Genomic DNA, 15,993 nt, shown 5'->3' on the forward strand with positions numbered 1-15,993 from the left:
CAGCACAAATAGAAGATGAATAGTAACAGACTGATACATAATGCAGATAAATAATAAGAAGAATAACTAGCACTTATATAACACCTAATATGTGCTAATGCTTTAAAATATTATTTATTCCTCACAACAATCCTGGGAAATAGGTTCTATTGTTATCTACATTTTACAATTAAGGAAATTGAAGCTTGTGTGACTTCAGGTCACACAACTATCAAGTGTCTAAGGTTGGACTCCATTCTTTGGATTCTTTGGATTCAACATCACTGGGTGGCTATCATTAAGATATGATGAGTATTATATATGAAATAAATATGAGAGGAAAACATAAACAATGAAAAGGCTTTAAATATAGTTCTGGATACAGACAGCATAGACTGTTGTCCAAGGACCAGTCTACATAAATATAGGAAGTTTCATCAGAAAGAAGGTAAGCCCATAATAAAGAGACTTCTAAGCAGATTGTCAAAGCTCCCAGCTTCTGTTGGGGCTTACATCAAATTAAGTTTATCATGAATATCTACAAGTTCAAAATAAAGAATTGGCTGCAGCAAAATTTGGCATGTACATAGGCTGTTTGTTAAACAGGTACTCAAAAACAGATAAAGTATAAAATGTTATGTTGTCCTGCACGGAATTATTATATTTCTGAAGTTCCAGGAGTAAAGTGTTAGAAAAGAAAAGAGAAGAGTACAATAATTTAAAAATACATTTTATGTACAAAATTTCTTATTATTATTCTAAATGTGAGATTTTTTTTGCACAATGATAAAAACTACTGAACTTACATAATCCTATAAAGGAAAATAGAAGTCAATAAGGCATTAAGAAATTAAAGCTAAACAAAAAGGTTCATGAGTTATTTTTGTAGATCAAAACTTTCATTATATAACCTAAAGAAAAAGCAATAACATGTGGTCATTTCACTTTTAAATGATATTGAGAGACTATCACAAAAATATTCGTTGTTTTTTGGCTAGCATTTGTTTCAGAAAAATAAAGAAGAAGTGGAATTCTATGAACAATTAAGAAAGGTCTTCCTAACCAAGTATCCATGTCTTGGATTTACTAATTTCAGTGTGAAGATCGACTCAGTGAAATGGTGAAAAATATTTTGGAACAAAGAGTTAGAAAATGGCAATGAAAGAACATAAAGGCTTGGAGACTATTAAGTAGTCTCTCTTCTTTCTTCAAGAAAAGGAATGAAAGAAAAGAGATATGGTGAACATTGAACAACATCAGAAAATAAATGAAATTAACTGGATCATAATAGGTGGGAATGACTTGTTACCGAATTGAGAATCTTTCAGAACTAACTATCTTTGGACAATGAAATCATGAAATAGTTACAATAAAGATAAAAATGAACAAATTAAGCAAAATGTACATATAATCAAAATATAAATAAATTAAAATATTAGAAAATTAAAATAATGATGAAAAGAATGCCAAATTCTTTGCAAACTATCTCAAAGAGGAAAAAAATTCCAGAAGAATGGAAAAGATTACACATATATGGCATCATTTTCTTTTTATAAGGCGAGATTAGGGCATGGCTAGGTGACACAGTGGATAGAGCACCGGCCCTGGAGTTCAAATCCAGCCTCACACACCTGGCTGTGTGGCCTTGGACAAGCCATTTAACCCCAATTGCCTTACGAAAAAAAAAGGCAAGGTGAGATAGAGGTGACATCAAAAAAACGACCAGCTTATATATCTAATACTGATTTCTGCAGGATCTTTTTCTGAGAATGCTCTAAATGACTTCCAGCAAAATAACTAAAGAATGACTTTCATACCTATGCTCCTTTTCATTATTTCAAAATGAGAAGAAAATGTGTTAAATAATGATGAAAGGACAACAAAAATAAGAGAAAGGAAAAAATTAATTATAAGGAAATTCTCAAAGGAAAACCAGCAGAGAGAGAGGGGGGGAGAGAGAGAGAGAGTAAGAAAGTGACTAAATTGCAATAAAATAGCCCCTCAAAAAGATGGATAAATATTATGGAATAAAAGAAAGCAAGAACCAAACCTCAGAAGAGTAAAATTACAATATTAATGAAATAACCCATTCTCCAAAATGACCATATAACAGCAATAAGAATCTCCAGAGTGATTTATTACTTCAGTAAAAGAGTTGCAGGAAAAATAAGAAAAGAAATTAAGAGAGACAATAGAGCTCTCAGAAGAATTTACAAAGACAAATGAGAGCATCAGCTGTTTTGAATAGTGAAAAAATCTCATTAAAGCACATGACCCTCTGAAACAGTGATCAGCCTTTTTAGAACTCAAAACTGCAGGCAGTCAAAAAGCATTTAAGAAGTGTCTATTATATTCTAGGGACTGTGCTAAGGCTGAGGTTGAAAGAATCAATATTTGAACAAAATCAAACAGAACAGAATCATTCACAAAAACATCTGAGATTTCTACAAGTCAAATCAATGAATAAAGAACACAGAAAAGTACAAGTCAACCAAGGAATTATTGATTTTCTAGAAAAAAACAAAGATACAAAAAAATCTGAATATTATATTTCATGAAATCATACAATAAAATTTCCTAGAATCATAAAAATAAAAGGAGCCAAAGTATGGATTATACTAATCTATGGAACGCTATGGACTGCATTGCAAAGTCAGAAAGGCTCTTCTTCCTGAGTCCAAAGCTTCAGATAGATACTAGTTGCGTAATTCTGGGCAAGTAACAACATTGTTTGCCTCAGTTTCCTCTTCTTTAAAATAATCTAGAGAAGGAAATATGAACTCATTTCATATAAAAAAGACATCAATGGGGCAGCTAGGTGGTGCAGTGGATAAAGCACTGGCCCTGGAGTCAGGAGTACTTGAGTTCAAATCTGACCTCAGACACTTAATAATTACCTAGTTGTGTGGCCTTGGGCAAGCCACTTAACCCCATTGCATGGCAAAAACCTAAAAAAAAAAAGACATCAAATTGGTCATAAAGAGTTGGACATGACTGGACATCAATGGAATGCTTACAGGAAGGAACTATAAATTCAACTCACTCAGAAATTTATTTTAAAGAAATAATTGAAGAAAATAATCTTGCAAGCAGTCAGGGAAAATTAAACAGTCTTCATTGTATAAGACTATTTGTTTAAAATAATAATAAGTAAAAGAAATGCTGCAGTATGACATTCTGAAAAAAATATAGGAAATACTTGGCAACACAACTTAAAAATAATTTCCATAAAGCTGACAACCAACATAAAGTTAACAACCAAAGGAGGAAAAACAATTCTTAAGAAGAGCAATTGAGTCAATTTTACTGAAGAAAACAAATCATAAAAAACAGAAACAAGAAAGATCAACATGTACATAGAATGAAAACACTACTTTAAATTGTGCAGTAAATTTATATGATTTTATATTTATATAATATATTATATATTAATATATATTTTATATTTTATATGTATTTATATTATAATATATATTTGTACAGTAAATTATACAGTAAAATGAAGAGATTTTTGGAAATTTCACTTTTTCTTCAAGGGATTAAAGGGAATGAAAACAATATTTTTTAGTGAAATTCAGGTAGGGAAATCAAATAAAAATATTTGTTGTGATGTTGTTCTAGGTTATTGTAAGGACAAAATAACATTAATTTATAAAGAGTTTTGCAAAATTTATCTTGTATAATATAAATATGCATGCATGCTCATTATTATCACCAAACACTATGACCATGGAAAAAGAACCTGAGTGGTTTTCACATATGATTTTCTGTAATATGCCATATCTTTACATCACATAAAAGAGAGAGGTATAAAGAATATAAAGTCTCTCTCTATCTGGGTTGATAAACAGTCCTGCCCCATCCCAAATATTGGCTTGGCAGGAAAAAATTCAGTCTTAAAGGTTGGTTTCAAGCAACCTGTCTCCTACACATGTACCAATCACACAGAACTCCTTGACAGATATAGTACTAAAGATAACTTTTTCAAATGATAGACTAAGTGCCAACATGAAGCAAAGCATAAAACCAGAGCCTTGTGATCTCCAAAAATCTTTGTCTGACTTATGGAGGTTATCCATGGCAACTGCCAAATAAAAGGATTCCCTGCTGACAGAAAGGTTATCCAGATGGTCTTGTTTGTACATAATAATGTACTGATTACATAACAAACCCTGGAATATGATAATGCCTCTTCAAAAACATCCATAGTTATTCAAAAAAGATTGATCTAGTCACATATGTTGGCAAAACAAATTGGACTGACAATGTATACTGTTTTCATGAAAGCAGTTGGAAAACAAGATGATCCATTTGTAGGTGTATTTTGGGTGGGAACTGAAGATGGGCAGTGAGTTGGGCTCATAACCAAGCTGATGAAGAGGATCAGTCTAGATTACATTGGGAAAAATGTGATGTTTTCACTGATCCTAGGTTATTTATTGCTGTGGAATCACTTCTTTTAGCATCAGTGTGAACACGGTAATGCCAATCAGTCACAAACTGTGAAATGAAACCATTTCAGAGGACTGAACTTCATCTCTGGTGCCCTAATTCAGTTCTTACCCTCTTTTTCACTCTTTCTCTCCTTTGGGAACAATTCTAATCCATAGGTTTTTCCTCATTAAGACAAAATGATCTAATTAGACTAGGCAATCTCTATGGCCCTTTCCCACTGCACATCTATAAATCCCATAATTTTAGACTTTCCAATATGAACAGGCAATTTTCAGACAAAGAAAGCAAAGTTCTCTATAGTGATCTAAAGAAAATTCTCTGAATCACTATTGATTGGAGAAATGTAAATTAAAACAAATTTGAGGTACTGCCTCACACCTATCAGGTTGATTAATACAACAAAAATGTGTTCAATGTTGGAGAGGATGTGGGAAAACTGGGACACCAATGTATCCTTTTTTTCTTTAAGATTTTTGCAAGGCAATGGGATTCAGTGGCTTGTCCAAGGCCACACAGCTAGATAATTACTAAGTGTCTGAGGCTGGATTTGAACTCAGGTACTCCTGACTCCAGGGTAGGTGCTCTATCCACTGCATCACATAGCCACCTGGCATCAATGTAGTCTTGGTGGAGTTGCAGAATTCAAAATTTAAATTAAAATTTTCAAAACTGAAAAAAAATCTTAGTCTTTCCTCTGATATTATCTCTAACTTATTCTGTTGTTTATACATAGTTTTTTGCATGCTATCTCCAGCATCATACTGTGTTTCCCTTTGAGAGCTGGAAATGTCCCTTCCTTTCTTTGTATCTCCGACATTTAGCAAAGACATTTAATAGATTCTTGTTGATCTGTCTTATGTGTGAACAAGATTAGGAGGATAAATTGTGGACAGTGTCTGAGTTCATTCAGTAACAAGTTCCACACCTCCCAAATTCTCTCTCAGAATACTCAACCCTTTGGCTCATCCTCAAAGGTTTGTCCCATATTCCTAACTGTAGTCTATAGTTTGGTATGAATTTATCAAATCAGTTTTTGCTCTTTGTATCCTGCCTAATTTCCCTGCTACATTTCATTTGTGACTATGTACAAAGGCATAACTCCAAGCAACTCTTTCATCTTATAACATTAGAATTGATTTTAAAAAATATTTTAATGTACTTTGAATAAGTCTGTATAATTCTCCTCATACTGGTTCTCATAACCCCTTACAGAAAGCAGTTCAAAACCCAAGAAACATAGTTTGGATGTTCAAAATCAAACTACTTCTTCTTCTCACTACTTTAGGGGATGGTGAGGCATCAGATATTCAATGTCCTACAGCAAGGTTAGATACTGTCTGGATTCTACCATAGTGTTGCACTTCCTCATTTCTCTACTCTGTTCAATACTAGTCTGACCTCTGGACCTGCTATTAGGAAGACCTAGGCTCAAATCTGGCCTCAGGTGCTTACTAACTGTATATCCTTGGTCAAGCCATTTGACGTTTTCTGCCTCAGTTTCCTCATTTGTAAAATGGAAAAAAACCCCACTAGCTCCTACCTCCCCGGGTTGTTTTTGAGAAGAATAAATGAGATAATGTGCAGGAGTGTGTATACATTTGGCAAACTTTAACTTTATAGCAATACTATCTATTACTTTATATTTATTACTCTTGTAGTTGTTTATTCTGATTTTGGCAATTTGTTTCTTGATGAACTTCACAAGCAATTACTGTATATCTTCAGATCTGTTTCATGATCAAAGAATCTGTATTATTAAAGTTTCAAAAAAGGGAAATAGATGGAATTAAAACAAACTAATATGCTCTTAGGCAAGGAAGAACCTGGGTATGCCCTGACAACTACTTTCTCTCTATATAATCAGCTCCCCCCATTGGTTTGCATATCCTCTATTCTCTAGCACATGTTCTGAAAAGATCTCTGTTCTAATGATTTTCCTACAAGCATATACTCTATTCATTATCAACCCCAATCTTCTTTTCCTAATACAGACTAGGACTCTCTATTTAGATGGGGAGATGAAAGGATTGTGAAGGTCAAGATGTATATTAATTAGGTTTGTGAATTGATCAGAGTCTCTATAATCATTATATAATATACATCTTGACTTTCACAACCCTTTCATCTTTGTCACACATTGAAGAATCATATGACTATTACCACCATTTGTGGAATTGGGGGCTACAAAGAAGTCTCATCGAAGCAATATCCTGCATCTAATGTCTGGGGACTAAGTACAGAGAAGGCTTAGTAAATGTAGATTGATAGCATTTGTGGTCATGATATTTATGATAAATATCAACTTATTAATGCTTCTCTCATGGGGTTTTGGTGAGGAAATCATTGCCAGAACAAAGTCAGGATGGAGAATGAGAAGACAAAAGGCTTTGTGACAAGCAGAGAATAGAAGGTAGAGATAGAACTTTGAGATGTCCTTAGACAAATTGCACTGTTTGAGACTATAAAATATTTGAGATTTATATTCCTTATTAGAAAAATGCAAATTAAAGCATCTCTGAGGTACCACCTCACACCTTTCAGACTGACCAATATGACCAGAAAGGACAATGATCAATGTTGGAAGGGATGTGGGAAATCTGGGACACTAATACATTGTTGGTGGAGCTGTGACTTACATCCAACCTTTCTGGAGAGTAATTTGGAATTACACCCAAAGGGTAACAAAAATGTGCATACCCTTTGATCTAGCAGTACCACTACTGGGTCTACCCCTGAAGAGATTAAGAAAAAGGGTTAAAAACATCACTTGTACAAAAATATTCATAGTAGCCCTATTTTTGGTGACAAAGAAATAGAATTTAAGTGAATATCCTTCAGTTGGGGAATGGCTTAACAAACTGTGGCATATGTATGTCATGGAACACCATTATTCTATTAGAAACCAAGAGGGATGGGATTTCAGGGAAGCTTGGAAGACTTTGCATGAACTGTTGCTGAATGAAATGAGCAGAATCAGAAAAAACATTGTACATCCTAACAGCAACATGGGGGCAATGATCAAGCTTGATGGACTTGCTCATTTCATCAGTGCAAAAATCATGGACAATTTGGGGTTATCTATGATGGTGAATACCATCTGCATCCAGAGAAAGAATTGTGGAGCTTGAACAAAGACCAAAGACTATATTGCCTTCAATTTAGAAAAAAAAAATTATCTTATTATGTAATTTTGCTATCTCTTATTTTTATTTTTCTTCCTTAAGAATATGATTTCTCTCTCATCACATTCCACTTAGATCAATGTATACCACAGAAAGAATGTAAAGACTAACACACTGCCTTCTGTGGGGGTGGGGGGAGGGAAGCAAGAATAGGGGAAAACACTCTAAAACTCCAAATAAATAAAATCTTTCTTTAAAAATTGAGATTTATATATACCCCTAGGACTGAGGTTTAAGGATATGAGAGGTTTTTTTTTGTTTTCTCCTTTTGATAAAACTTTCTTATATAATATTGTGAAGTTGATGCTAATGAATGGGAAATAAGCTTGTGATCATGACTCAGACATTTTCTTAGGTTGTTCAACTGGGACAAGTAAGACAAAAATCAGTGAGACTAATGTAGGAATCAAGGCTGTGAGGGATCTTACAGAAATTTAGTCAGTTTATAAGCATATATTATGTACCTACTATATATAGCACAAGGATAGAAAGAAAGGCAAAAAACAATCCTTACTCTCAGAGTTCACAGTCTAATAAGTGAACCAATGAGCTCAGAAATGTGTTCAAACAAGTTAAATATCTGATAAATAAGAAATAATTAACAGAGGGAAGGCACTAGAATTAAGAGGGATTGGAAAAGGACTTAAATTGGAATTAAAGGAAGCTGGTAGATGAGAGAGGAGAACATTCCTGAAGTGGAGAAGAACCAACCAGAAAAAATATCTGGAGTCAAGAGGTGGCCAGTATCTTATTCATGAAACAGCCAGGAGACCAGTGTCACTGGATCAAAGAGCACATGGAGGGAATAAGGTGCAAAAAGACTGGAAAAGTAGGAGGGAGCTAAGTTTTGAAGGGCTTTGAATGTCAAAGAGAACATTTGTATTTGATCTTGAAGGTGATAAGGAGTCACTGAGAATTTACTGAGTATGATGGTAACCTCATGATCAGATCTGTAGGAATTCAGGCTTGGAGACATTAAGAGAATTATTCAACACCATAAAAGTAATAAGTAACAGAATCAGTATATAAACTTAGGTCCTCTAATTTGAAATTCATTTTTCTTCCCATTAAATATACTGCCTTTTCTCCTCAAAGTTATCGTGGGCCCTTTGTACTGTGGAATGTTCTATGAGAGTTTTGTGCTATGTGATTGGCATGCATACTAGAGGACATTTTTCCCCTACTAGCTGTCATCTAGGATCCTCCAAAATCTTTGGGGTCATATGGATTGAGTTGAATCCCAGGGACTGATCTAAGAAGGTTCAGTTTTTTCTTTTTTCCTTTTTTTTTGACTTGTTGATCCCCACCCAAGAGTGAACTCTAGTACAACAACCCCAAATCTATGTATATTGTTTAGGCATGGATGATTTTTAGGTTTCCCAAATTATGGGGAAGAGGGTCTTAAGCTCCCATGAAAGAACTTAAGGCAATAAATATAATTTGATGATGAGGCAGACTTTATATTAACCTACAGAAAATGGAGGCTACCCAAAGGAATCAGAAAGGGGAAGGGAATGGAATAGTCCTTTCTATTCTGTGCTAAGTATTTTATAAACTTTATCTAATTTTATGTTCACAAAATCCCTGCAGGGTAGGTACAGTTATTCTTCCTGTTTTACAGTTGAGGCAAACAGGTTGAGTGCCTTGCCCAGGCAGATTTGAACTTAGGTTTTCCTAATTTCAGATCCAGTGCTTATATCATTGCACCATCTAATTGCTGAGGAAATTTCATTTACACACACACACACACACACACACACAAACATATATATATATATATATATAGATATATATAGATATATATAGATATATATAGATATGAAATAAGACACTCAATGGCAATACACAAATACATAATACCCTTCAGTTCTGCCCAGGAAGTAGTCCTGTTTTGGAGCTGCTAAACAAATAATACTGCTTCCCATTGGAGCAATACCTTATGAATTACTCAATCAAATGGTAGGGTATGGCCAGAACCATGTCAAAGGTTTTCCAAAATAAAAAATTCTCTTTTCCTCCCCCAACAATGGGGGTCATATGGGTAATCTTCTTTCTCAATAGTTACACTTACATTTCTCAGCATTATCTTCTTCCCATTCTAGAAACCAAGTTTTCAGATTTTTCAAACTCCATGAGGCAACTCTCATGTTGAATACTGCCCAGGAAGTTTCTCTTCTCCCATGCAAACAATAGATTCTTGGATCATACTTCTTAGGAAATAAAAAATAAATATCCTTCTACCCTTCTAAGGAATTTGGGTTTCAGGTACATTGTCACTGACTGACCCTTTCAAGGTAAATATCCTCCTGGTTTTAATGTGTTCTTTTACGCAACTCAATTAATATCCTGACTATTTCCTTCTTTTGAAATGGGAAAGCCCACTCAATAGAGTTTTAGTTTCTATCTAAATCCCAGTTCAGAGGATGAGCACACATATAATTCCCAAGTGTTTTTGTCCTAAAACAGTTACTGGGAGGGGATGAGAAGACTAGAGATTATGTAGATATACAGGAAAGCCTGCAAAGAATTCAAGGTATTTCTGAATAGGGAAAAGGCAAAAGGGCTAGTTGGTTTCTCAACTTACTTGTTAACTGTAGCAAGGGGCAGCTTTCTATACCAGAGATCAATGGTCAAAAACTATATACTCCATGATCAGGTTTTTCCTGACAAAAAAAAAACGAACTCATTCCCTGTGACCCCTGTGACTACATTATATTGATTAAGACCTCTTCAAATTAATCAAGAGTTGACCTGAGCAACCCTTCTTAGACTTCTGTTAATTGGAATTAATTTAAATTTCCCAAGGTTATAATCGCAGATTGATAATCTTTATTTTAGCCATCTTGTCAATGTATCATCCCACTCACAAGAGACTATCATTCATCTCCTCCTCTCCTCCATCTCTATCAACTTTATGTCCACTATATATGGGTGTCTTATGGAGCTCTGTCATGGGTCCCTTTCTTTTCTCCTTGTACATTATTTCATTAGGTGATCTCATTAACCACCATGGATTCAAATATAATATCTATTTTGAATATTCTCACATCTACTTTTGCATCCCTGACCTCTCTGCTGACTTCCAATGTAAGATCTCTACCTACCTCAAACTGGATGTTTTATAGATCTTAAAATGAAGAAACTGAGCTCATTATTTTTTCTCTTCAATGTTTTCAGGAAGTCCTATAATTTTCAGGTTGCCTCTCGATCTATTCTCTAGGTCAGTGGTTTTGTTGATGAGGTATTTTACATTTGCTTCTATTTTTTTCTATTTTTTTGATTTTGTTTAACTGACTCTTTCGGTCTCATGGAGTCATTAGTTTCTGTAGACTCCATTCTTTTTTGGGGGGGAGGAGTTTTCTTCATTAACCTTTTGCAATTCCTTTTCCAATTGGTCAATTCTACTTTTGAAAGAGCTTTCCATTTGACCAATTGAGGTTTTGAGAGAATTAATTTCTTTTTGCATTTGCTCATTTGAGGATCTGAGAGAATTATTCTCATTTTGTATTGGTCCAATTGATGATCTGAGAGATTTATTCTCCTTTTGTATTTTTCCAGTTGTACTTTCTAAGGTTTTGTTTTCTTGTTGCAAGGTATTAATTGTCTCTCCCAAATTTTTAAGCTCCTTCTTTATTTCTTCAAGGAACTCTTTCTGTGGTGAAGACCAGATTGTAGTCTCCTCAGAGGTTCCAGGTCTTTCTGAGTTAGGGTCTTTCCCTTCCAGCAATTTTTCTATGGATCCACCTTTCAGCTGACCCTTCTTCATTTTGCTAAGACCTTGAGTTGGGGGGGGGGGGGCTGCCAAGATGGCGGCAGGAAAAGAGACTCTCTTAGGTGCTCTCTCCAAAATATTTCAAAAACCTTAAAATTATGACTCTAACTAAATTTTTGAGAGACGGAACCCACAGAAAGGTCCAATAAGGCAGTTCTCCAGCCCAAGGTAGCTTGGAAAATAGTGGAAAAACTCTGTTCCATTGGGCTGGAGAGGTGGCACCACACTAGAGCAAAGGAACTTCAGCCCCCCAGGAACAGCCCTAGGGCACCTGGGAACCATGGATCTTGGCAACAGAAGCAGTTTCCTAACCTGCACCCCAGGGAGCAGAAAACACAACTTAAAATATCAGCAGGGAGACCTCTGCCAGAGCAAATGTGAAGCCCGGATTCCTCAGTGTGGTCATGGCACTCAGCATAGCCACAGCAGCCCAGATCCAGGAAACAGAAGCAACCCTGAGGAGTCACCCAGCAGGAGCCTCCAGGAATCTGTGTCCTGAGTGTTCAGTCCACAAAGGTAAGGGAGTGGAGGGAGACTGCCGAGGTATGTCCTCTGTCCTTGGAACAGGACTCTGGGGCTCTGACCCCATTCAGACCCTCGTCACAGTCTAGGGTCCCCATAGAGCAGGAATCCTCCCCACAGAGAGGTGAGCTTGTGGTCATTCACAGACCAGGAGATCAGTCAGAGCCTCACATACTGAGGTCCTTGCTGGGGGGGGGTGTCCCAATAATATTCAAAAGTTCAGGAAGCACCCCCAATACCAGACATAGACTGGGGAAATGAGTAAATAGGGAAGAAAAAGGAACCTTACTACAGACAATTACTTTGGTCCCATGGAGGAAGAAAATACTCAATCTGAAGATGAGAAAATCCAAACTTCTGCATCTAATGACTCCAAGAAATATAGAAGTTGGTCTCAGGCTATGATACAACTCAAAAAAAGATTTTGAAAATCAAGTAAGGGAGATAGAAGAAAAAAATTGGAAAACAAATGAGAGATGCAGGAAAAACATGAAAATGAAGTGAGCAGCTTAGTCAAGGAGATCCACAAAATGCTGAAGAAAATAACTTGTTAAAAACCAGTTTAGGTCAAATGGATAAAACAGTTCAAAAAAGTTAATGAGGAGGAAAATGCTTTAAAAAGCAGAATTGCCCAGATGGAAAAGGAGATAAGGAAGCTCTCTGAGGAAAACAAATCTTTAAGATGTAGAATAGAGCTAAAGGAAGCTGATGACTTTGCAAGAAATCAAGATACAATAGTTCAACACCAAAAGAATGAAAAATTAGAAGAAAATGTGAAGTATGTCATTGAAAAAACCTGATCTGGAAAACATATTCAGGAAAGATAATTTAAAAATTATTGAGCTCCCTGAAAGTCATGATCAGGAAAAGAGCTTTGACCTCATTTTTAAAGAATTTCTACAGGAAAATTGCCCTGATATCCTAGAAGCAGATCTCCCCAGGAAAGAGATCCAAAAAACAACCCCCAGGAATATTATAGCCAAATTCCAGAACTCCCAAGTCAAAGAGAAAATATTACAAGCAGCCAGAGGGACACAATTCAAATATCATGGAACTACAGTCAGGATCACACAGAACTTAGCAGCAACTACATTAAGGGTTCATAGGGCTTGGAATATAATATTCCAGAAGGCAAAAGAGCTTGGAATGCAACCGAGAATCAACTACCCAGAAAAACTTTTCCCCTCTTCCAGGGTAAAAGATGTACTTTCAGTGAAGCAGGGGAATTTCAATGAAATGGGAATTTCAACAACCAGAGCTGAACAGAAAGTTTGTCATATACTCAGGTGAAGCATAGAGAGTGGAGGAGCAGGGTAAATTATGAGAGACTTAATGATGATGAACTGTATATATTACTGCATGGAAAGATGATACTGATAATACTCATATGAACCTTCTCATTTAATAGAGCAGGTAGAAGGAGCTTGCATAGATGAGGCACAGGAGAGAGCTGAATTTGAAGATATAATATATTGTAAAAATGGAGTCAGTGGGTGAAAGGGAAATATACTGGGAGACAGAGAAAGGAGAGGTGGAATAGGCTAAGATATTTCATGTGGCTTTTGCAATGGTATGGAAGGGAGGAAGGCAAGAGGGAATGAGGCAACCTTCATTCTTATCAGAAATGACTCAGAGAGGAAACAGCATATTCACTCAATAGGGTATGGACATCCAGAAGAAAAAAGGGAGAAGGGAGACAGGGGGTGAGGAGGAGGGGGGATGTGGGTGATAAAGGAGAGGGTAGATCATAGGAGAGGATAATCAGCTATAAAACATTTTTTTTTACTTTTTGCAAGGTGCTGGGATTGGGTGGCCTGTCTGGGACCATAGGACTGGGTAGTTGCTGCATCCCTGGGGTTATATGTGGGCTTGAGGCCTCTTGGCTCCAGGGCCAGTGCTCTATCCATTGGGTCATTCAGTTGCCCCACAGCACAATTTTGAAGAGGTACAGAGTGAAAGGAGAGAGAAAATATAATAGATGGTAGTAGGGAGGAATGGTTAGAGGGAATTACAATCGGCAACAGCAACTGTGGAAAAATATGGAAGTAACTACTATGATGGACTTATGATAAAGAAAGTGAACCACCAGAGACAGAGTTGATGGTATCAGAACAGACTAAAATACATTATTTTCTTTCTTTTACTTTATTTCTCATGAGGTTTTATATTTTTGTGGGGGAAGGGTATTATGTGTACTCTTAAAAATATGCATATGGTGGGGCAGCTGGGTGGTGCAGTGGATAGAGTACTGGTCCTGGAGCAGGAGGACCTGGGTTCAAATCCGGCCTCAGATACTTAATAATTACCTAGCTGTGTGACCTTGGGCAGGTCACTTAATTCTACTGTCTTGCAAAAAACAAAAAAAACTTTAAAAATATGCATATGGATGAGTGCTGAAAAACTTTCATAATATGGAAATAGAAAAATAAGATATCAATTAAAAATAAAATAAAATAATCCAGACAGAATAAAAGGAAATATAAAAAAAATTAAAGAAGCTATTCATGTGCTGATGGTGGTTACTATCAGTTTTAAATACAAAAAGTAGACAATTTTTTTTTCCTGAGGATCCCACATATTCAGTAGTTGTGGTATATCTATATATAGACAACTATTTAAAAGATCAAAGTTTCATGTCATCTTTTTGATAATTCTATTAGGAAATTCTAAGCGGGATGTACCAACAATATTGGTCTATCCCAAAAATTCCTTTATCTTTTTCCTTCACAACCATGTCCTTTTCTGAACTATTGCAATGTTTCAAGGATCACCTGGATTATTTATTCTTTCTCTATAGGTCGCTCCAGAGTGATGTCATTCTTACACATGAAGCTAGCAAACATACAACACTAAGATCTATCCCCAGCTTCAGCTCACATATTCTGTTATTTCAAAAAGTCCTACACTAGATATTCAAACTAAACTTAACAAGGAAGAAAGACCTCATTTTTCCCCCTTCTAGAATGTTCCCTTTCAATTACAATTGGTGATAACCACAAGACCTCTTTCTTTTTTTTGTACAATGTTCTGGAATCATCCTCTATTCTTTGATTTGATGTTTCTCCTCAAATGCTTTACATTATGAAATTTTACTTTCACTAACTCTATGATCCTCTTTATATTAATTTACATTACCAAGATTCTTATTTTCAGTAAGTCTTGATCTCTTAGACCACAGTGACTCTCTAAGTAATCTTTCTTATTCCAACCATATTTATTCAATTAAAATATTGTTACTAAAATTGTATTTTTCAATTGCTAACTACATTTTTAATGGTAAATCATTTCTCTCTTTTTTTAAAGATTTTATTTATTTTGAGTTTTACAATTTTTCCCCTAATCTTACTTCCATCCCCCCACTCCCCCACAAAAGGCAATTTGTCAGTCTTTACATTGTTTCCATGGTATACATTGTTCCAAATTGAGTGTGATGAGAGAGAAATCATATCCTTAAGGAAGAAACATAAAGTATAAGAGATAGCAGGATCAGACAATAAGATATCAGGTTTTTTTTCTCAATTTAAGGCAACAGTCCTTGGTATTTGTTCAAACTCCACAGTTTTTCTCTGGATACAGATGGCACTCTCTATTGCAGACAGCCCCAAATTGTCCCTGATTGTTGCACTGATGGAATGAATGAGTCCATCAAGGTTGCTCATCACCCCCATGTTGCTGTTAGGGTGTACAGTGTTTTTCTGGTTCTGTTCATCTCACTCAGCATAAGTTCATGCAAATCCCTCCAGGCTTCCTTGAAATCCCATCCCTCATGGTTTCTAATAGAACAATAGCTTTCCATGACATACATATACCACAGTTTGCTAAGCCATTCCCCAATTGAAGGACATTTACTTAATTTCCAATTCTTTGCCACCACAAACAGGGCTACTCTGAATATTTTTGTACAAGTGATGTTTTTACCCTTTTTCATAATCTCTTCAGGGTATATACCCAGTAGTGGTATTTCTAGATCAAAGGGTATGTATATTTTTGTTGCCCTTTGTGCATAGTTCCAAATTTCTTTCCAGGAAGGCTGGATGAGTTCACAGCTCCACTAACAATGTAATAGTATCCCAGATTTCCAAC

This window comes from Macrotis lagotis, chromosome 7 (assembly GCF_037893015.1).
Source record: "Macrotis lagotis isolate mMagLag1 chromosome 7, bilby.v1.9.chrom.fasta, whole genome shotgun sequence".
NCBI classification, from domain to species: domain Eukaryota; kingdom Metazoa; phylum Chordata; class Mammalia; order Peramelemorphia; family Peramelidae; genus Macrotis; species Macrotis lagotis.